The sequence below is a fragment of the Dipodomys merriami genome, unplaced genomic scaffold (assembly GCF_024711535.1).
Source record: "Dipodomys merriami isolate MVZ:Mamm:240054 unplaced genomic scaffold, mDipMer1.0.p SCAF_1027, whole genome shotgun sequence".
NCBI classification, from domain to species: Eukaryota; Metazoa; Chordata; class Mammalia; order Rodentia; family Heteromyidae; genus Dipodomys; species Dipodomys merriami.
In genome coordinates, this window is record NW_027202302.1 from 209910 (window position 1) to 233017 (window position 23108).

The window sequence follows — 23108 nt, forward strand, 5'->3', positions numbered from 1 at the left end:
TAGAGTGTCAGTTTTGAGCAAAAAGACTAAGCAAGAATAATATGTCTACTTCTGACTCTATTATTTACTTATGGAAAACTCACACACATTCACACACACACACACACACACAAACACACACACAATTTACAAAATATACACATTCTTCTAGACTCTCCTTCTTGAGAAATACTCAATGCCATTAACTTAATGCATGTTTTCTCTAAATTATTTTGGTAGGGATTAAACTACACTTGTATTTTGATACTGCACTTTTTGTACTTTTTGTTTTGCAATTTTTTTGGTACTTATGTAAGAAAACAGTGTTTTGTGAAGACTAATCCGAAATAAGCATGTCAGTAAATAGGTAGGTGGCAGGTAGACTGAAACTTGCATATAATACCACTTGAAATTTTATTTCTCCAAGTTTAAATATATATACATATGTATGTGTTTAAAACTTCTGCCAAAATTTTATTTCCATTAACAATGATCTATTTGTTCCATTATATAAATTTAATGTATTGTATGTTTCATAGTAGATTAATATTTATAGAATTTCTTTTCTTTGGAGACAAGATTCTGCAGTTTAGACCAGGCTTTCTTCAACTCCTAATTCTCATGTTTCAGGTTCCTGACTATTGACTGTAACAGTACTTGTGATGGAATCTACAGTCAAACTGTTAGACCTGGAAAGGATAGATTGGGAAGCCATCTCAAACAGCAATCAAAAAGCTGAGAACGGTGCTCTCCAAGGTCAAACAGTCAAGGGAAGACAAGGGTATGAGTTATTACCTCAAGAGTATTTAAGTTAGAGCTGTTGGACACTAAAAGATTAAGACTTTGGAGACAAGATGGATGTCTGTGCTATGGTTGTAATGGCTATTGCTCCCTTTGGCTCTCTAACAAAAAGGGATTTATCATTATGTATACAAACAATACCTCAAGTTAATAGTTGTAACCACAAGCTAGATTGATGCCTTAGTTTGTGGACATACCTGTACGCACTGACCACCTCCCACCCCTGTAGTAGACTGAATATAATGCATGTTAAGCAGGATTTTGGGATCCAGAAGCTGGCAATGAGGCTGTGGGTCCTCTGGTGTCTTCTTTCCTATCACTTCCTGTGATTTCTCAGATTTTTGGCCAGGTATCCCATCATCTTTGCTGTTCCATGGTTGTTGTTAGTTACAGTATTGATATTCTGATCACCTCAAAACAAACTATGGAAAAACACCTCCTTGAACAAGATTCAGAAGTGTATAGGAGCACCTCGAAAGATAGCAAACATCAGCAGTCATCCTGAGATTTTCTAGCAAGAAAGTACAATTCAGAAGTATCTTTATTTTTAATAATATAAAGAGATGGATAATTGTCTTTTTGTATATTTTGTACTTGATATTGCATAAATTTTCAGAAAAATACATACATTGTGAAATAATGTTAATTTTTTTCATAGGTTACAAAACCACGTCACTGGAGTAATGACCCTAATGTCTTATCTCAGTTGACTGAATCAGATTTAGATGAGTGTGAATTCCCTAATTATGAACATTTCTCCATGAAACTCAACAACATAGAACGAAGTGTGAGGGTCAGGCCATTCCATACCTCTAAGGATTTTACATATGTTAGCGTAATATACACCCACACTGCTCAGCACTAATGGCACATTGTTGTGTCATAATTGTCTTTATATCAGAATTATGCTAGAGCTTAAAGTAGAATGATGGGCTGAACATTTTCAAAGCAAGAGTGATGATCACCCCCTGCTATTATTCTCAGTGGAGAATCCTTCCTATACATTTAGCTTCTACTCTATGCTTTACCATTATCAGGGAGGGTCACACTGTATCGAGCTACAATACTGCGGCAACCTTAGCTGCCTTTGAATTTTACCTCCAATCTTGATCCCAAGGTCAACTCTGCAACGCTAATCACATAGTTAGTGGTCAACCGAACTTTTCAAGCCTGGTTAAAATTTCAGCTATCATTGCTCATTGCCTGGGTTAAAGATCTCACTACTTTAGATTTGTTGTTTATCTTCTTGTATTTCCAACACTGCCTTTGAAGTTGGTTTTTGAAGTAGAGCTTTTAGTTTGCATTTGATTTATGGAGGTGTTAGTGATGCCAGTTGAACCGCATATATTATAATGTAAGTAATTTGATGTTTTGATATATGAATTTAATTTTGGCAGTTGAGGAAGTGAATACACATCATTCACAAAAGTTTATTTATGTATATTGGTATTGCTTTATTGTGAGCTTCCTAAAAGCCAGTCATGAGAGAACATGTCCCTAATCCCATCATTTCTGTCACTGAGACAAGGCTTGAAATGTCCAGACCACTTGACACTTCATAGTGAGAACCTTTCTACAAAGAAGGGGAGCGAATAGTAAACAGGATGCTATTAAGGACTTGAATTAAAGAAAAAAACAGAGTTGGAGAGAAAAAACAGAAATAATTACATGTATTCAGTGATAACAACCATGAGAATGAACATTACAGAACTAAGCCCTGGGATAGCCAAATATGTAAAACATGACAAATGAAGAAAAACAGTAATAAATATGTAATGCAGACTTATATGGATAGGTATTTTTAATGTTTAAGGGCTACGAAGTGAGTATGTGATGACCTAAACTTTAAGAAATTTGTAAGGTCAATTATCCCTGGGCCAAACATAGCTAATAGTTTAAGTAAAACACGGCCACAATATTGTGTCTTGATTTACCAAAGTAAAAACCGGTCAATATTTGGAAAGTTATTTTTTGGACATGTGGTTGGTGTGACAATTACTGACATTTGTTCAAGTGTCAGTAGGAGGGTACAGTTTTAGCACAATGATAGAAATCTTTCAGGGATCTGGTAAATTTTCCCTCTGTCTTCAATTTCCTTTTTTTCAGAGAACTAAAATATCATTACTGGAAGCCAGTCCCAAATTGTGCCTTTTCCAAGTTATCAGATATTCAGTCCATCACATGCCCAAATAATAGAGAATGGGAACAGGTCTACATTGGGCACTCACAGTAGATAGGTCTCTGGACTTTCTCAGGAAGAGCTTTCTGCCATTGTGGGATGGATAGGGGTGGATAATATACAAAACAGACATCATAGCTTGAAAGTATTGTGCTAAGTTGACACCTGAGATATAGGATTTTTTAACTGCATAGTATTGGTTTTCATGAATCAGTTAATCAGATTCTTTACACAATATGATGTTACTAGACTGCGGAAAGCATGTTTATAGCATTTACTTTGTATAACATATTTTGAAATTTGGTATAAATCGTTCATCTTTTTTTTTTTTTTTATATGGATTACTCCTAGTTATCAATAGTGAGGAAATGCCCTGGAACTTTGTAACTTGAAGTCTTATGTTGCCATGTATCATATCCTATTTTCCTTTTACAGAGTTGGTAAAAAAAATATATGTAATTTATTTTTTATTTTATTTCTTATCTATTACAGAATTTGAACTCAGAGCCTGGGCACTGCTTCTGATGACGTTTGCTCAAGGTTAGCTCTCTACAACTTTGAGGCACAGAATCAATTTTAGTTTTCAATGATTAATTTGTGATAAGTGTCCCGCGGGGACTTTTCTCAACCTGGCTTTGAACTGTGATCCTCATATTCCAGCCTCCAGATTAGCAAATGTTACAGGCATGAGCTACCTCCACCCGGTTATACTTAATTTAAACTATAGTTTCGGAAGTGTTTCATCCTACATTGAATATTTTTTCTTACGAGCTTTCTAATAAATATATAATCTATTCAATTTTGAAAAGTACTGTGTACCTCCCACTTATTTGTGGCATTTCTGAAATCCAAGTTTCTCTGTGTGTCAGGGTGGATACTTAAGCCTGTAATAAGTATGTTGAACACATATCATCTGGCTACTTACAGAACAAAGGATGTGAAGCTTGAGTAGCCAGATAAAGAACTTCCAGGACAATTCAATGGCAACTCATGTACTCTCTCTGTAGGTGAATAGCAGCATAGAAAAGAAATTCTTATATTTGAAAGTGATTGAGTGTGTGTGCACATAGGTGTTCACTTATTTATCTGTTATTATAGTTTCAGATATATTCACTAGTATAAAACAATATTTCATATATACATATACATACATACACACACACACACACACACACACACACACACACACACACACACACACACACACATATATATATATATATATATATATATATATATATATATATATATATATATATATATATGCAATAACAGTTTCCAAAATCCAGGGAACCACCTCCATGGGCATTGCTTCCCTAGGTTGCTCTTTGGGTAATAAGAATGAAACTTGGAATTGTCCTGTGGTAGAGAAATTACTCAGAGATTCAAGCATTTTTCTTTTAATATGTTGCTTATTCCTAACTCTAAAATTAGGAAGTCTGTTAATATATATGTTATATTATAGTATATTTAATATATTATATATAATGTATAATATATTGTTTATTATGAAATATGTTTCATATAATACCTGAGGATATTATATATTTATGAAGAAAAATACAACAAATGTATCAGTCCATACTTTCCTAGCCATGATTAGCTTCAGTACAGTTAGGCACATTACATCTCAACAGGAAAATTCTACTGAAGTTCTGATCACCTTGAGCTAGATAAGAATTCCTGTAAAAGAAGCCTCTCCTCAATTATGAGAAAAGATATGTTTGGAAGTTTAGTTTAGTTTTTTTGTTTTGTTTTGTTTTGTTTTTATGGCCATTCATGGGGCCTGAACTCTGAGCCTGGGCGCTGTCCCTCACCTCTTCAGCTCAAGGTTAGTGTTATACCACTTGAGCCATAGCTCCACCTCTGGCCTTTTCAGCTTATGTGGTGCTGAGAAATAGAACCCAAGGTCTCATGCATGCCAGGCAAGCATTCTACCACTGAGCCACCAACCCGGCCGACATTTGCAAGTTTTTGAGAAGAGGAATTTGGCATTTGCTTTGCATCCTTGGTTAGTCATGAATAGATATCATTTTGCTCCAAATTTTGTCTCCTTGTAGGTTCCATAAAAAGTTACACATCAGCCTCATTCCATCACACATCTTTAAGTCCTTTTTTATTTATTTTTATCATTATTGTTTTGTTGTTGTTGCATTTCTGATCCTGAAGCTTGAACTCATGGCCTATGTAGTGTCCTAGAGCTCAATGCTAGTGCTCTACCACTTGAGCCATGTACCACTTCTGGCTTTTTCTGTCTGGACATGCTTTGAATCATAATACTCAGATCTCAGCCTCCAGGGTAGCTAGGATCACAGGTGTGAGCCACCAGTGCCAAGCAAGTTCCTCTGTTTTAGATATTATTCTAAAAGCCTCCTATCCAATGTCACTCCTAAGATAGTAAATGGACCTATGCCAACAGTTCCTTCACACTCTCATCTCTTGTTATGGCTATGGTGTATCTTTTGCAAATTATATTGAATCTACTTCACTCTTCTCTTCCTAATCCATGATTCTAGATTTGTTAGTAATAATTACTTAAATTTATCGGCTATAAACCCTAAATCTCTCAATTATTAATTTCTTTAATTCTTTGAATATGATTATTTTTCAATACAAATATGAGCTTATACACACCTTCTTGAATTTACCCCTTGGCATGAGCAGTGCCTGGGCCTATTCTACCTCAAATGAAAGAGGTTGGCAAAAGAATAGCCTACGGTATTCCTGCCTAAGAGTCAGGACAAGTAGTTGAGTGCCTAAAAGAAGCAATTTCCTGGCATAGGAAGGGGTGGGAGAGACAACAGCCTAGAGAGCAACCTGACAGTCACAACATTTAACAACTTCTCCTTTGGGGAAACTGATCTCTTGCAAAGTGACAGTGAGATAACTCACCTAGTGAATTTTCATATATGAAGGAAGTTGTCATGTCTCACTACACAACTCACTTGTAGTCAAAGAGAGGGTCATTCTTTTGTGTCCTCCTTAGGCCCAGTCTCATTTTTATCTCCATCTTAGACTTTGCCCAGACTCTATTCCTACCAGACGGTCCCTGGTGAGGAGGAATGTATGATCTCTTGGCTTTTGATTAGCCCTATGGGAACTGAGGCCACTTTTAATTTTGATCCTGTTCATTTTGAAAAGGCTGTGGTGGGTGGTGAGAAAGCTCATTCTCTGAATTTTTCCCTATTACCAAATCTCTTCAGAGAAAGTCAAGGAATGACAGATTCTGCCTGAGGGAGTGAGTTTCTCCATTTCCAAAGAAGTCAATTAATATCTGATTATGAGGCCCACATGGTGATCCTTCCCCAGATCCTCCGAACAGGAGTGGATGTTACCTCAGACACCAGGCCATCCTCATATTTCTTCAGCTCTTTCTCATGCAACTAAAGGCCACAGGAGTTGAGTTGACAATGAAGAAAAAATGAGAGTAGCAGAATCATTGGCATGGGGAGGAATTAGAAACTCTGGGTGAAAAAAGGGCTCAGAAAATCTAGGATCACACATCATTTAGGAATCACATCACAAGATTAGGGAATAAAAGTAATAAATTGCTACCTAAATTAGTAACTCCACTGCTCTCAATACATTACAAGTGTTCTCTCAAAAGGTAGCTGTCCTATTTTAATGAGGAAAAAGGAGAACATTCTTTACTCACAAAGTTCTACTCAGTGTCTTCTTCCATAAACCAGGTTGTTCTTACCCTATACTTGTCGGTTACTTTCCTTTGCTGGATTCAATCAATGACACTTGAAAGTGTGTCATCTTCAGACATGTAATTACATTTTGTTTTAATCCATTTGTTATAAAATAAAACAAATTTTTGGGAAAATATGTCTATGCTATATTTTCTTCCATGCCATAGTTATTTGATGTTATTAAGTATTATTTTAATAGTTTCATTTTTAAAACTTATGAAAATGTTTTGTTACTGTTAGCACTAATTAGTTGCACCTTTTTTGGTATTTTTCCATATCTGTATATTTGTTATTAAGCTTCTAACTTTGTATTTTCCCCCTACTGTTGCCTTCTTAAAATTGCCTCAAATTATAAACTCTATATGATGATCTGTATGTGTTCATTGACATATTTAAATTTTTATCTAATATGCACATTTTATATGATATTTTCATCCTATTGTAACTGCTCTGAAATCCATAAGGAAGTCCTTCATTAAAGAAAAAACACAATACCACAAAACTCAGTGAAATTAGGATTAGGTATCTATCCAAAAATATTTAGCAATGATATAGTAGAAACATCCACTTCTCTTATATACCAAAACATGTTTATAGCTATGAAAGGTGCATTTTCTTTATTCTCTCTTAATGGAACATCCAGGTTGATTACACAGTTTGGTTGCTATGAATATTGCTGCCATGAACAAGTTTGTTCATATTGATTTATATTCTTTCAGTATGGATCCAATTTGCAATAATGGTCTTCAAGATATGTGTCTTTTTTGTATCAAGTAAACTTCCATCAGGATCTCCATATGGGTTGCACTAGTTTACAATGCCACACCACCAAACACAGTTCCTGATATATTTCAACCTCTCCAGGAGTTTGTTTATTTGCGTGGTGATAGCTATTCTGGTGTGTAAGATGGGATCGTAGTGACTTTCCTTTTTATTTTCCTATGTATTTCCTATGTGGATAAGAATCTCAAACATTTCATTTATTTACTAAACACATTGGTAGTTCATTATTGATCAATGTCTTTCTTTTTCTTTTGGTATTTGATCAATTTTTAAGTTTTATAATATTTGATTTTTCCCATTCCAAATACTCACTTTAGTAAAAAGATTTTTTTCATTACAGTGGTGTATTGCTTGTATATTTTGATTTTGTGAAGGCTAAGAGAATTTGATATTGTCCTCTCAGTCAAATTATAAGTATGTAAAAATGAAGTGAACCTGATTAAATGAAGTTCTTTCTGCACATTTTCTCCGGTACAGATTTCTCTGATTTAAGAAATGTATATTTTATGTCATACTGGATGCCTAACTAAGTCTGTGTGTGTGGATGATTCAGTAAGAATTGCAGAATTCGCCACATAGATTTTGGATCAAAGGGTTACAGCTGGTAACAGGGCAATGATTCAGAACACAGCTGAGGCTGAAGCTGTGATCCCTTCTACCTGTGTTCAGCCCCCAATCTCTTGTAATACACCGCTCACATCCCATGCAGCGGTTTCTTTTTCAATCCGAAATGTTTCTGGAGCTTCATGTTATTCTTGCCTCCTAGTATGCCAACATGAGGGGAGTGAAAGCAAGCAAGGCAGATGTGGCAGAGGAATTTTTTTTTGAAATTGTGTAAATACCATACAGAGGGGTTACAATTATATGGGCAAGGTAATGAGTACATATCTTATCAAGCATTGTGGCAGCCTCCTTTGATTCCCCTTCCCATCCCTTCCCAACTTCCTGCCCCCACCCAGCGGTCCCTCCTCAGACCCCCATCCCGCCAAAGTTGTAAAGTTCATTTTTCAACATAACGTCTTGCACATCTCATTGCTGCAATGGATCCACCTGTATCCCAATTTAAATAATTTGTTTTTTTCACTTCTCCTGCACAAAGTATGCCAACATCAAGTGCAGTGAACACAGTGGGCATACCGTGGCGGAGGGACATACAAAGCAACAAAGAAATCATCTTATAAATATGATAGAAACAATCACAAGAAAGAAAAAAAATTGAGTTCTTATCTTGGGGTTCATTTCGCCTAACATCAACTTATCTGACAGTTTCTGCTTGTCTCAGACATGTACTAATTATTGAAAATAAGAGAAACCATGGGAGCTATGCTTCTTTGGGCCTGGCTTACTTCGTTTAAAAATTTTTTTGGTCGGTTTTGGGGTTTGAACTCTTAGCCTGGGCACTGCCCCTCAACTCTTCAGCTCAAGGCTAGCACTATCCCACTTGAGCCACAATGTCACTTCCAGCTTTTACAGTGTCGCTTCCAGCTTATATGAGGCTGAGGAATCGAACCTAGGGCCTCATGCATGCAAAGCAAGCACTCTAACACTGTGCCACCTTCTCAGCCCTGGCAGAGGGTTTTTATCTGAAGATCCATCACACTTGGGACCTTTTGGCTGAAAACTCCAGAAAGACAAAAGTGAAGAAACACTTAAGAGAAAATGTAAAACAGAAAGCCACAATGTTTAAACCTAAAACCAGTTTCTAGGATAAGGAGACTCAAGAACTGGTGTCACCTGGGAGAAAGAGGAAATATTCAGGAAGAATGAGAAGGAAATATTCAGGAAGAATGGGAGGGAATAGAGAGAAAGTGACCTAGACTACCTAGAGCTGGGACCTCAATGTGAGCTTAATTTTAATATGGGAAACCAGACCCAAGGATGCAATACCTTACAATTTTGATTACTCTCTCTCATGCTACAAAGCCTATTCCAGATCTACTTCCACGGTGTCCATTCTGGGATCCAGACTGATTGCTGGAGGTTCCCAGGGGATGGAAAGAGTGAAAACCAAAGGGCTAAAGCTCAGAAAAGACACATGCCATCACTTCTCACATGTCATTTGTCAAAGTAAGTTCTACAACCAAGCCGGGTATCAATGGGGATGGGAGTAGATATTGAGAGCATTATAATAATATCTACTATTATATCATATAATAATCTAACATCTATCATTTCATCAAAGGGAGAGAGATAGCATTTCTCCCTTTTTAGGAATATGGGACAAGGCATTTTATAGAATGTTCTTCAATTGGGGGCACTCTGCCGCGGACCGGCTCTGTCGGGATGATGGAGGATACCAAGGGGAGGAACCTGGAATAGGGGGGGGAGATGGCAAACAGACAAACACACATTAGGAGTGGATGCTGAGTGTGATTTAATGCAGAGGATAACAAACTTTTATAGCAAAAGTCTCCTTAAGAAAGGGCAAATGGTTACACAATCTTGCTGCAGGGTTTCATTTTTGGGTGGTCACCAGCTGGTCGCCTGAAAAGGCAAAAGGTTACACAATTTTGCTGCAGGACTTCATTCTTGGTTGGTCACCAGCTGGTCGCCTGAAAGACACTTGTTTCTGGCTTATCTCTAAGAAATATAATGGGTTTCGATGTTTGTCACCATCTAACCATTACCTTATTTCTATAGAGGCCTTAATTGTCCCACAAGATCTTTCCTGTTCCTTCTTTAATAGTGAGGTTACTGAGGCCTAGATCTAGCAAGTCTCTTAGTAAATGAAAGAGAGTAACAGGAAGTTCTTTCTCCTAAGTAGTTATCTCAGCAATTGCCATACATTCTTTCCATTCTAGCCACGCCTACACCTTCTTGTAAATCTCTTACAGACAATTCCTCCTGCTGAAGTGACTTCATGAAACCCCCAATACTTTTATATTTACTTATGACTTGTCTACTCGCCTCCTTAAGAGGGGTTTCAGGGTAGCACTTAACTCTGGTGACTTAGTCATATTTTTAAGACACTCATCAGATGTTGGAGTCTTCAACACTCTTAAGAAAGAGCTTTGAATAAAGGAACGTTGAGCATGAGTAAGTACAATGAGCAGCAGAACAGTAAAAGATTAATAGGCACTCTTATACAGTGAAAAAAAGAAAAGAAAAGCAGAAACACATCTTTCCCATGGGTTTGCCAGCTTTTCCAGGAGTAGGCCTCTTTGAAGCCCTATTCTCTGAGGTAGACTTCGGTGAAGTCCCAATACTCAGAGATAGGTCACTGTAAAGCCTCATTCTCTGAGGTAAACTTCAGTGAAGTCCCAATACTCAGAGATGGGTCTCTGAAGCCCCATTCTCAGGTCTGAAAGCTGGTTTTCCATGCTAAGCAGACTCCACTGGAGTAGGCGTGGCAGCTCTCTGAATCTTTTCTCCCAAGATTGTGGCTATGAAGTTTCGGAAAGGAGAATTAAAATGGAAAAGTGAGTTCTCAAGCTGGGTACTGATGGCTGACACCTATATTCCGAGCCTGAGATGTGAGGATTATGATTTGAAGTCAGTCTGGGCGGGAAAATCCATGAGACTCATCTCCAATTAAACAAAAAGAGCCAGAATTGGATTTGTGGCTCAAATGCTAGAGCATTAGCTATGAGGGTGGGGGTGGGGGGACAGAATCTTGGTCTTGAATTTAAACCCAGGATTGGGGGAAGAGAGGAAATGTGTTCTCAGTGCATGAAATCAAGGGTGTATGGTCAACATCACTATTGATGTTAACTTTGGGGTAGAGTTGATCAGTTTTATTCTGGAAATGATTTGTTCCACTCTTCTCTGTCCTGTATTCTTTAAAAGAAATAGCTTTGAACAATCTATACCTAAGATGTGTGGATTGCACTGAAGCACTGGTTTCATTTTTTTCTATTTACAAAATGATACACAAGTAGTGTACTAAGGAGTTTTAATTTAATATGTCGGTTTGTGAGTACATCTTGATCGATGTCATCAATTTGATCATTCTTCTCTTCACTTTTTTGATCTTGTCTTCTCTATCGCACCTCCTCCATTTACATGGTCACATTTTCACACATGTACATTGAATATTATGACTGGATTCTCCCACTGAACCAGTTTGGCAAAGAAATTTCTTCATTGTACAGGTAAAGAAGATGAAGAGGACTACAAGCCCAAGACAGCATAGCTATTACTTTGCATCGAGATTATTTGACATACAAAATCTTCACCAAAAGAAGCATTATAAAAAAGAACATGGCCAGGAACTAGAAGCATCTTTCTTTGTGTGTGTGCTGGTTTTGGGGCCTGAGTGCTGTCCCTGAGCTGCTTTGCTAAAGGTTAGTACTCTCCCACTTGAGCCACACTACCACTTCTAGCTTTATGGTAGTCAATTGGAGGTAGGACTCTCATGGACTTTCTATCTTGGGCTCATTTTAAACCACAATCTTCAGACCTCAGTCTCCTGAGTAGCTATGATTGCTGGTGTGAGCCACTGGCAGCTAGCAAAACATCTATTAGTTGTCCCAATTAAACATGTGGAGCAATGGGTCTTTTGATACTGGTGAAACTCAGATAATGATTCCTCTACTTGTTCCTTTCTGGTGTTATTACTAGTGTGATAATGCTTGCTCAGCTTTATATCACTGTGCAATCATTGCTCCATTTTGTTCAGTAAACAGCTTTTCAGGACAGGAGAACTGAGAGAGGAGAATATGGGATGAAAATTTTATCTGTACTTCTTGTGGCCTGGCAAAAGCTTCTCAGAAAGTTTGCAAGCAGAAATAAGAGTCCACTTGGTTCCTGGGTCATCTCTGGTCTGTGAAATGCATGATGAAGATGTCTGCTCCTTGTCGGTTCTTGCTGGTGTTGAGTAGAATCCGCTCGCCTGCTGCTTCTGGCTCCTTCGTCCTGGACTCTCTGTGTTTCAGGTATGGTGCCTGCAATCGCTGCTGCCACCACTGCTGCTGCTGCAGCGGCAGCTGGCAAGAGCTCAGATGTGTCTCCTTGCCTGGATTTTCCCTCTCTGGCCTGACTGTCTGTCCTGTGATGGCATACTTGGTGTGATCTCTGGCTTAGGACTGTTCACTGGAACTCTAAAACTTCTTTCTATGCGAGAGTTTGTTTAGACTCCAGCTTCTCCTCCGCCATCTTCCCGGAACCCCTATGTGTTTGAATAAAAATGGATGACATCCTTGCCTGATTTCAGAGCAACTGGGAATACTTTCATTCTAATGCAGTACTCTTTATCAGATCAAGAAAGTTCCCATATAATAATTTTGACAAATTTTTACCATTCTGCTAGTTTGAAAAGATAAGATTTATTTTAGAGTTACAGCAGGGAATTCCCCTGTGACCAGTCTCCTCTACAGGCATGGAACCCCTCATGCAAACTGCTGATCATAATGGAAGAAAATTTTTGTTTGTTAGGAATATCAAATTTTTGACCTATGTACTCAGGATGTTTTCCCAGGAAACAAATCCACACATAGAAATTAGATCATCACAGCTGTTTGAATTGGCATTAGCAATATATATTTGTATTATTGATGTGCCATATCGCTATATAAAACAGTTTGTCACATAATAGTTTGTGAAAGAACAAACAAATGAATAACCTAGAATCTGGTATGGCAGTAACCTCTAGATGATTTTCTCATATTTTCAGACTTTTCATAAACGTAAATAATAGAAGCCAAATCCTAGCTACTCTGAAAATAGAAACGTGGATAGTCAAAGTTCAAGGTCAAACTGGAAAACATACAAGCGACCTCCATCTCAATCAATAAAATCTGGATGTGCCAACGTGTGGATGTCATCCTACCTATTACTGGACATACAACTAGGAAGTTCAGTATCTAGGTAGCCTAGGAATAAAAAAATGCAAGATTCTATATCAAAAACAATCAAAGCAAAAATTACTGGATGTGGCATGATTCAAGTGGTAAGGTGCCTGCCTGGCAAATGCAAGGCTCTGAATTTGAACCCAAGTACTTACCAAAAAATATTAAAAGTAAACATGAATTAATTCTCTAAATAATGTATCTGTAAATATTGTATATTCATATAGGCTTGATAAAATTATATTGTGGTTAATATGTCACAAAATAAAGTAACTGAAGTCTCCATAAGGTACTTGTGAAATATTAATGTCGTATTTGTGATGTATAATAGAAATACTTAAATAAATTGGAAAAAGATTTCAAGGGAATTATGTGTGTTCTTACAACATCATAAAGATCCATACTAACCTCAATATAATTTAATGATATCTAGAAAACAGAAGTCAATATTGAATGTTTACATTAAAACCAAGTTTGCTCCCAAACTTTAGATGAAATATACCTTGCTAATTAGGAGGCAGAGATTTAGAAGACTGATATAATGGACAGTTTTGACAAAAAAAATTAGTAAAAAAAACTACAAAAACAAAGAAAGCTAGATATAATGTAATTTTCCTGTTATCTCACGATGTGGAAGCCATAGGTAAGAGATCATTGCTCAATGGAGGCTTTGCCTGAAAAATAATCTAAAGTTGTTAGAGCCTTAGCAATTTCAAACACCAGTAGTGCCAAAGTAAAAAGAAAAGAAGAAAACAGAAAATGAAAGGAATGGATAAAAAGAAAATATTTTCTCTTCATTCTTGGTTTCATTGCAATGGATACACGAATTGACAGTACTTTGTTTACAGTTTCAGGATTCAGGCCTCTCTAATATAAAAGCATTTATTTCAAGTAAATATTTTATTATTACTATTTATTAACTTATTATTGGACCTATAGGTTTGGAGATTGAAATCATGGCTTTGTATATATTAGTCTCGTTCTACAACTTAGCTGTACCCAAGCTCTCTTGTATAGTTTTGAAAATTGTTTATGAATTCTTCAATAGTTAAATATTATACTTTTCATCTTATATTTTCTCTCCCATCTTTTCCCCTATGTATTTTATTTTATGTGTTGAAAACTCAATTTTATCTTCTAAGCTTAGAAATTTGCTTTTGAGTTTACAGAGAAGTCAGTTATTTGTGACATCTTTTAAAATTATATATAGATATAAGTATTTCATATATATGATTGATTCTTAGAGTTCATTGCAATAAGCAACATTTATCTGTTCATATGCAAATAGCTATTGAGCCATTGTGATCCTCTCCTAAGAATAGCTTCCATTGTTCTTGCCATGTGAATGCTTAGAGTGCTGTTAATCATATCCAAGTTTAATTATTTGTCTTTTACTATCTATTGGATTAACTTGTATATTTATGGGCATATCTAGTTATTAGAAATGAGGAAAACCATGGAGCATATATTTAATTGGATCTGGTTTATTTCCCTTAATAGCATTCCCCCCCCCCCAGTCTTTCCATTTCTTCAGAATGGGGTAATACCATTCTTTCCCATGGAAGCACAAAATTCCATCAATGCAACAGAATTCAAGATCCAGAAATGAATCCACTCCTATAGGCTCATAATCTTTAATAAGGAAGCCAGAAACACAGGATGGAAGAAAAACAGCCTCTTCAAAAAATTGGTTTAACTGGCTCTACACAGAAAACTGAAATTAGATCATTTTATATCCTCCTGCACCAGAATCAATTCCAAATGGATTGAAGAGCTCAATGTAAGTCCAGATGCCTTAAGAATCTTACAGGAAGAGTTAGGGGAAACATGAGGGCTCCTTGGAATAGGTCAAAATTTCCAAAGTAAGTCTGGATAAATGGGATTACATCAAACCAAATCAATCATTTGTCAGACTCAAAAGCAATGAAAAAAAGAGATAGTGTAGCACAGATTTATTAGGGAGCAAACCTACAGATAAGAGCCTCAGCCAATGGTAAACCCTTTCTCCCTTTTCTAACTAGGTTATTTATAGTGGGTTTACATGAATATAAGTGTTTTCTGATGGGGATTAATCAGAAAACAACTAATGCTAAGACAGAGATAGTATGTGAAATGAGTTGTAGCTGGAGAAAGGGAGGCATTAAGGCAGGAGTGTCTAGTTCAAAGACTTGGCTTGGTGCCAGCTAAGTAAGGCATAGCTGCACAAGGGAAGAGGGGTAAAACAGGAGTGGTTGTAAACAAAAGCAATTGTCTGAAGCCTCAAAATAAGGACCTCAGTCTGTGTGGACCAAACAGTCTCGAACAATAAGTTTTATTTAAATTAACAAGCATGATTTTAAATTTTGCAGAGTGGGATGGTACATAGTCACAGGCAATTTCTCCTATGTCAGGTAATCCAGTCTACTCTTTCACGTGTTACCCAGTAGCCAGGTTTCAACGCAAATGACTACAATGAGATTGTACAAATGAGGCTGTGACTTTTCCCTCTCATGAATCAAAATTCTGTCAAATGATTTCTGTCTTCCAGATGTTTACACATTTCTCAGGATCTTTTTTTACTATTTTGTCTTCATTATTGATAATCATAGTATATTTTGTTGTTGTTGTGTTTATATGTCATTTTTAGGGCTTGACTAGATGTTTAATGGTCTCCCTTGTATGTTTTGCTCATGGCTGATGACACTCTATCCTTGAGTCACATGCTCACCTTATGTTTCTTGCTGGATAATTGGAGATAAGTTTTCACATTTTATCTGTTTGGAATGACATTGAACTAAAATATTCAGGTCTCAGCCTCCTGAGTTCTAGGATTATACACATGAATGGCTAACACCAATCTTTGCTTTACTGTTATTTTAATTATGTGGTAGTGGAAAGTGGAAGTATACTTGTGTTAAGTGTGCAATTTTCAAATACAAGTTTGAATCAACTTGATATAATATAACTGTTATTAATTTTAAAGTTAAATCAATGAGTGTCACACATTCCCACAGAAATATAATTGAAAATAAAAGGCATAATTGTTTTCTTAAACAATCAATGAAACCATAAATTACTTTCACTTTACAAATCATGTTTTATTTAACTTAAATTAGCAGACTTCTTTGAGTAAAAGTAAATATATTAATTGTATACCACAAGAAACAAAGTTATTATAGTTAAGAATAAATATTTCATCACACCCAGAAGATACGTTTTATTATATTCTCACTAAAAAGAAACGTTACATGCAGAAATTAATGGATATGATGGAGCTTATCATTACACAATATATAAATAAATGGGATTACCACTCAATACTTTAGAAATATGTAAAAAGTAATTATGTATCTAGGAGCCAGTAGCTCATGCTTGTAACCCTAGCTACTAAGGAGCCTGAAAGCTTAGAATCATGGTTCAAAGCCAGCCTAGGCAGGAAAGTCGATGACCTTCTTATCTCCAATGAGCCACCAAAAAACTGACAGTGGCTCAAGAGGTAGAGCACTAGTCTTGAGCTAAAGAGCTGAGGAACAGTTCCAGGCCCAGATTTCAAGTCCCACAACTGAATAAAAATAAACAATTAAAATAAATATTTTGACATAAATGTTAAAATATCTATTCTAAAAATTTTAAATCCTCATAGACATACTAGTTTATATAAATATAGAGAAGTTTTTTTCTGGATTTAGTTGTCATTGAATTTTGTAAATCACATATTTGTCACTCAATTCATATTTGTATGTTTATATACTTATATACCATAAGTATAATTAAATGATATGTGATAAGCAATACTGTTTTAGGAATTTCACTTGGCTTTTTAACATTAACCCTTCTACCCTAAAATCGATATACCCTCCAACCTTATCAGAAATTTCATGTCATTGGAGCAAAAAAGCATAAGGTATAATCATTGTTTGGAACAACTGTAACATTTTACATGAATTTCACTTAGTTTAAGATCCAAAACATTCATGTCATCTTAACCATGCCAATAATAGCAAAATGTCTTCTGAGCTTTGCAGTCTCTTAAGAGATGAAAATCTTTAATTATACATCTAGTTTTTTTTCTGCCTAACATCTTATAGCTTAGGAAGATCATTTTGGGTAACCCTCTGTTCCTGACTAGAAGACCACAACAAAGGCAATATGGAAAATACTTGAAAACAATTAAAAAAGCAATCACAAATACTCCTCTAATCACCAGTTTCAATGAGAATATACATTAAAGTAACACGTTTTTGTTGCATTTAAAGAGCAATAATGAAACTTTAATTAGCAATGAAGAAGATAACAGAAAACAGTGTTTGAAAACATCTTGACTTTGAACAATTCAATATAAGCATAATGGATTTATCTTGTTTTTCTATGGAGTTGCCAAAATAATAGAGAGCAACACCCAAAGGCAGGAAAACACCTAAGCCAAAGCAGTAAACATTTGTTTATAAAATAATCGTGAGGGTGTGACTCTTCCAAAGTCAGGCTTGCAAAGAGGAAAGTGTATTTGCTTTGGAGTGAACAATAAAAAATATAAAAATCTTTTATTAAGGTTTTACATATCTTGACTAGAACTTCTCATGTTGGAGAAGAGGAAAGGTATGAAAAATTTCAAGATTGTTTGACTATTCCCGAAGATCATTCTTATTTATTAGCTATAGCCTGGGTTACACTTAGTATCATGCTTGTTTAAATTTAGAAGCATTATTTGTTTCTGGGTTATAAGCCACAAAGCCTTGAGTATTAATAAAGGTCATTTCCTAAGAGGTGAAAGTTGCTGTGTAAACAAACCTAAAATATCAAAGACAGCATAGTGGAAACTATTTTCTAGCTATATGACAATCTGTGGTGTAGATTTTGTTTCGCATTGTTCCAGGGAACTCATTTTTGTTATCTTCTTTTTCACCATCTAGTGTTCCTATAATATTCTATACCATCCTCTGATGACTATAACTTTACTGGATTCTCTAATTTCTATGTTTCTGTTTTACCTTTTTTTAATTACTTTAGAAACTCTAACTCAACATGACATAAATTATCTTTATAATATTAGCAAACAGATTTCATTTCCATATTCTTACCCTAGCCTTCAACATAATTTTGGTACTTAGTGATCCCCAAATGTGCAAATAAAGACAGGGAGCTTCTTATTTAGATATTATTTAGAATTTCAAGGCTTCATTAATTCCAGGCCCTTAGTAGTATGTACATCATACATGTGTACTAAGCTGGCAGCAACTTTTTCTTATTCTCAGAAACTAGGAAACATGGTGTCCCTGTAGTTTCATTAGGAAAAGGCTATAGTTGAATTAATTTACTAAACCAAATCTGCTGTAAAGTATTTCTGCAAGTTATTTGGCTTAAATAATCCGTATTTACCATTTTACAGTTCTAAAGGACAGAAATCTAAAAGAAGTCTCACTAGATTAAAATAGAGACACCCACAGAGCTAAAATATTTTTCAAATGATTATAGTGGAAAAGACATTTATCTCCTGTTCTGCCTCCCAGAAATTCAGAATCTGGGTTGTTATTTTTTCCTTTATCTTCTAATGTAGCATCTTTATATCTTTTTGATGGTTCTTACCTAATCATGTCCCTTTTGAACTACACCTGGGAATTTTAACTACCTTTGAGTATACTTCCCCCATATGATAATTATTCAAATTTGTTCTCCTTGGGTAATGAGAGGTTATTATTTTACAAACATATATATATAATGCAAATCTACAATTGAAGGATTAGGTATGTGGGAAAGACAGATATTCTGTGAAGGTATTTTGCTATGTACAATGAGTGTGTAGCATTCTTTCTATTATAAGCTGTTATCCTTTCATTAACTTGAACAAGATATTTCTTCAATGAAATATAACTAGAAAATATTTATTCCCTGAAAGCAATTAATCCTGATTAAAACATTGTCATGTACTAGAAATCATAAATGCTTGAAGCAGTTCTGACACTATCACATTTTATATATTCTGCATACATTCTTCTCTTTTCAAGAGCATTTGATTGTTATTATTTTGGAATTATGGTTAATATTTATTTGACTGTTATTTTTAAAGAATGCATCACCCAATACTGGTTCTCTTATTCTAACTTTTTTGGGTCTAATCTATTTTTGAAAGAAAGGCAGCCATTTGAGTTACATGAACTGCTTATTGAAGTTGAATCAGCATGGAGAGGAAAGGAAGAAAATTGATGACTTTGTGGGTATATTACATTAAAAATATATCTACAAGCTATTTATCTTAAAAACGACTATTTTTCATTATATAAGATTCTGATATAATTTAGTCTCTCAACTCACACATTGTTAATGCAGTCTTATTTCATGCTTGCCAAAAACAAACACAAAATTACTATTTATTTTTAAATTATCATTTATTTTATAAAATATATTTTTAAAAATTAGTCGAGGGAAATGGTTTATTAGATATTTAGAGTCATGTTCAGACTCTAAGGTGAAAGCCAGAGAAGGGAAAAAAATCCTGATTTTATTCTCCCTTGAGCCAATCTGATTTACTTCATTTGTTTCTGAAAGAATGAAATTCTTGATTTGAAGCCTTTTGCTTGATATCCACAATGTGTCATTCTTCCATTATTAATAGAATTTGTAGAAAGGAAGAGAATTCACACTAGAAATAGGAGAAGAGGGAAAGAGAAGAAGAAATCTAGATATTTTATTCTTCCTCATCAAAATCACAAGGTCCGGATAATGATAATGGATATTAGATACAGTGCTCTAGAGTGATTAAACCCATCTATAGAAAAGATAACCCTACAAGTGATCACATGGAGAATGCTTATTTATAAAATATTGTAATAATTTCCTACAGAAAATTTTATCTATTTGTTAAGTTCTTGGTTAGGATTTGTTTAATTCTGGTGTGCTATAGTCAACTATCATAATGGTGTACAAGGATGGTAAGAAACTAACATCTTAATATCACCTTCTAATATTAGCTTAATTCTGCCTGTCTTATATGTATGAGGCTGTATTTGAGTTTTGCTTCAATTTCACATGCTATATTCTTCAAGTATATAAACTGAAGGAAGACTCCCTCTGAAATATGCTATTTTTATGGCTAAGGGAAAACAAGTCAGCTTTTAGACACAGACAATGAGATAGAAATCTTCCTCTAGAAATAATCTTTCTCCACTTCTGGTTCACTTTTGTAAGCTGAAATAACTCATATAACCCATTTTGACATTGCAGGTAGAAGTAAATCTCACCTACAGAAGCTGATGCAACAAATAAAGTAATATACCAAGGTATGCAACACTTGAGATAAAGAGAAAAAAAGAGAACTATAATATAATCAATCATACTTGTGCTCACATGTCTCTGCAGGAAAGAAGGTATTATATACCTTTGATTCTAAAACTACTGAGATTTTCAAATCACGTCTTTTATGCTTGGATGTTACAGGAATTAGAGAACATTTTGATACTGAGACAACATAAAATCTGGAAGAAAGCTGGATTAATCATTTCAATACTACCTTTTGTTCTCCAAGAAAATAAACCATTTTAAAAACAATACTTTATAATTTCTTATCTAGTATCTTTTATTTTCCAGAAATGGATTTTGTTAATATATGTGACTATCCAACAGAATAAATGTCTTCATTTATATGCATCTTGTGCAGACAGCAAGTCAATTAGCTGTAAGTGTGAGTTCATCAGTAGCACTTTTTCAAACTGCAAAACTTCGTTTAAATAGAGATACAGGTGGACCCATTGCAACAATGAGATGTACAAGACGTTATGTCGAAAAATGAACGTTACAACTTTGGTGGGGGAGGGTAGCGGGGAGGATTGAGTGGGGGGACATGGGAAGGGATGGGAAGGGGAATCAAAAGAGGAGGCTACTACGCTTGCTAAGAAATGTACTCATTATTTTGCCCATGTAATTGTAACCCCTCTGTACAGTATTTTCACAATAAAAATAATATAAAGAAGAAAAATAAATAAATAAAACTGCAAAATATTTGGACAAGGAGATAATACATATATTTTTTTTCCATCATCAACTACCAAACCCTCCTTCTTCCTTCCTAAGAAACACACAAAATTAATAAAAAGTCATAGATATTTGGCTATTGATCTTGAAAATGAAAGCAAAATGTTATGGATGTCTGAGATGATAGTTAATAGTGTTTTACATAGTAATGTCACATGCAACCACCCTATGAATCGTGCAGGTCTTAACACTCTTTCCTTAGTGATGTAATAGGAATGTCAGCTTTACTGGATGTAGTATTGTTTTCCACTTCCTTTCCTACCACCTGACCTAAATTATAATACATATTATGGGTGTGTTCTCTTTTTTTCTGATAAGATTTGCTAAGTGTCTGTCAATCACTTTGATTTTTCAAAGAATCAACTCTTTGTTGTGTTGATTCTTTCTGTTTTTTTTTTATTCTAATTCATTTTATTCTGATTTAATTTTAATCATTTGTTTTAGTCTACTGCATTGGGGTTTATTTTACTGCTCTTTTGCAAGGAGGCCCAGATGTCTCATTAAATTTTTGGTTTCAGATCTCTCCAATTTGTTGATGTAAGAACTGAGAGCTATAAACTTGCCTCTGAGTACTGCCATTGCTGTTTCACAGAGGAGCTGGTAGTTTGTATGCTCATTTTTGTTGAATAACATGAACACTTGAATTTCCTTTCTAATCTCTTCCATGAACCAATCGTGATTCAGCAGTGTGTTGTTCCGGGTCCTTGCGTTGTTACAGGATCCTCTTTGGTGGTTTTCAGTGTTGAGTTCTAATTTTATTCCCTTGTGTTCTGAGAGAAAGTAAGGTATAAATTCAATGTATCTGAATTTGGACAAGTTTGCTTTGTGGACTAAAATGTGGTCTATTTTGGAAAATGTTCCATGTGCTGCTGAGAAAACCATGTATTCTGATGCTGCTGGTTGAAATATTCGGTAGGTGTCTGTTAAATCTAATTTACCTATGCAGTTGTTTAGATCCGCAATTTCTCTTTTCAGTTTTTGCCGAGTTGATCTATCTAGTGGGGAAAGTGGTGTGCTAACGTCCCCAACAATTAATGTCCTTGGATCTATTTGGGATTTGAGGGAAAGTAGTGTTGCTTGGATAAATTTGGGTGCTCCGTTGTTTGGCGAAAAGATATTTAGAATTGTAATATCCTCCAGAAGTAGATATCCTTTAATTAGTTTGTAGTGACCTTCTTTATCTCTTCTCACTAGTTTTAGTTTGAAGTGTATTTTATCTGATATTAGTATTGCAACTCCCACTTGATAATGGGGGCTGTTTGCTTGGTAGATTTTGTTCCAGCCTTTCATATTGAAAATATTTTTGTTTTTATGAGCAAGACGTGAATCCTGAAGGCAGAAGATGGAAGGATCTTGCTTTTTAATTGAACTAGACAGTCTATGTAGCTTAATTGGAGAGTTAAGTTCATCAATGTTGAGAGAGAGGACTGAGAGGTATTAGGGAGTTCCTGCCATTTTATCCACCTTCTTGGGGGCTGAGGCAACTGAGTTCTTCCTATGCTGCTTGGATTCTCAGTTTGGGTTTAGTTTCTTGGCCTTTATTGCGGTCTTGTTGGTTTTCTATGTGTAGGACATCTTTAAGAATCTTTTGTAGGGCTGGTTTGGTGGAGATAAATTGTTTAAATTTTTCATTGCTATGGAAGGACTTTCTTTGACCTTGGGTTATGAATGAGAGTTTAGCTGGGTAAAGTATTGTTGGTTGATATTTGTTTGTCATTAGGGCATGGCATATATCGTTCCAAGGTCTTCCTGCTTGAATTATCTCTGCTGAGTAATCTGAGGTGATTCTAATTGGTTTCCCTTTATAAGTGATTGATATTTTCTCCTTGATAGCTTTAAGGATCTTTTCCTTGGTCTGAATTGATCCTGCGAGGATTATAC

At 35.4% G+C, this 23108-nt stretch overlaps 1 long non-coding RNA gene across 1 annotated transcript in view; it reads left to right on the plus strand.

Moving 5' to 3' along the window:
• LOC138809265 (uncharacterized) overlaps nt 1–3750 on the plus strand; it is a 40987-nt gene extending 37237 nt beyond the window's left edge. The window contains exons 2-3 of the long non-coding RNA XR_011366768.1: nt 610–760; nt 3452–3750. This is a non-coding gene — a long non-coding RNA (uncharacterized lncRNA). The remainder of the gene's footprint in view (nt 1–609; nt 761–3451) is intronic.
• The last annotated feature ends 19358 nt before the right edge of the window (nt 3751–23108 follow it).